The sequence below is a fragment of the Cynoglossus semilaevis genome, chromosome 11 (assembly GCF_000523025.1).
Source record: "Cynoglossus semilaevis isolate Cse_v1.0 chromosome 11, Cse_v1.0, whole genome shotgun sequence".
In the NCBI taxonomy this organism is placed as follows: Eukaryota; Metazoa; Chordata; class Actinopteri; order Pleuronectiformes; family Cynoglossidae; genus Cynoglossus; species Cynoglossus semilaevis.
In genome coordinates, this window is record NC_024317.1 from 87,556 (window position 1) to 88,689 (window position 1,134).

At 47.0% G+C, this 1,134-nt stretch overlaps 1 protein-coding gene across 1 annotated transcript in view; it reads left to right on the forward strand.

Moving 5' to 3' along the window:
- Positions 1–1,134, forward strand: part of atg7 (ATG7 autophagy related 7 homolog (S. cerevisiae)) — a 27,315-nt gene that overhangs the window by 10,224 nt on the left and 15,957 nt on the right.

The window sequence follows — 1,134 nt, forward strand, 5'->3', positions numbered from 1 at the left end:
GAATGCAGTCTTTGTGCCTATGAAGAAGTCATAAAGCACCAGATCTATCACACTCATGTGAAGGAGGGGGGGGGGGGGGGGGGGATTCGTGGCTAGCTTTTTTGACTGAAGAGATTATTGGGTCTAAAGGTGGATGAATTAAAGCTGTGTGGTACAGAGAACAGTGAACACATCATGACGTCATGAACGTGCCCCCCTCCCCCCCACTCTGCCCTTCACTGTTTTCTTCTCCTACTTCACTTTTCAGCTCCTTTTACCTTCCCCTCTTCTCCTCCATGTTTGCCCCATCCCTGCATTACAGATTACCCCTCCCTTTGTGTGTCCCTCCATCCAGCTTTTAGTCCATCCGCTGTAATGTGTGTGTGCCTGTTTTTGTCTTATGTGTGTGTGTGTTCTCCTGCTGGAGTCAGCTGTGTGCTGCCTGGTCACTATGGAAACAAAACAATTCAGCCCCTGTCTGGGCTGAAGCAGTTCCTCTAGAGTTGGGGCTTTTTAAGCTGCTGTGTGTGTGTGTCTGTGTGTGTGTGAGAGAGAGAGAGAGAGAGTATTTCCAAACCTTTTCTGATGCTACAGACCAGTAAAACTCCCATCCAGATAGTACATCCCAGTTGACGTGTCTTTGTCTTGAACCGTGTCAAACTCTGCTGCAACTCACTGATATAAGTAGGAAAAAAACACGTTGTCCATGAACACAGTCCTGCTCACTAACAGACTGTGACACTGTGTGTGTGTGTGATCTACATGTCATCTATTCTTGTCTTATTTCTAGCCTCTACAAGGATCAAAAATGGCCTTGTGGGAAATTAGATTTGAATTTCCTCAGCCATATTACAACACATAACTCACATCCCAGAGTAATCTCTTCAGATGCTGTTTTAGATCTGTTGTTATTGTTGATGGCTCTAGACCACAGAGCTGTGGGATTGGCATCGTGTTTCTAAACTTGTACAAACTGGGCTGATGACCTCACGTGGTAACAGACCCAGGGACACGCCCAAACCTACACACGAATTCACGGACACACCAATCTGGAGACACAGCAATCCACAGACACAGCAATCAACGGACACGCCAAACGACAGACACGCCAATCCACAGACACGCCAATCCACAGACACACCAATCCACAGACAC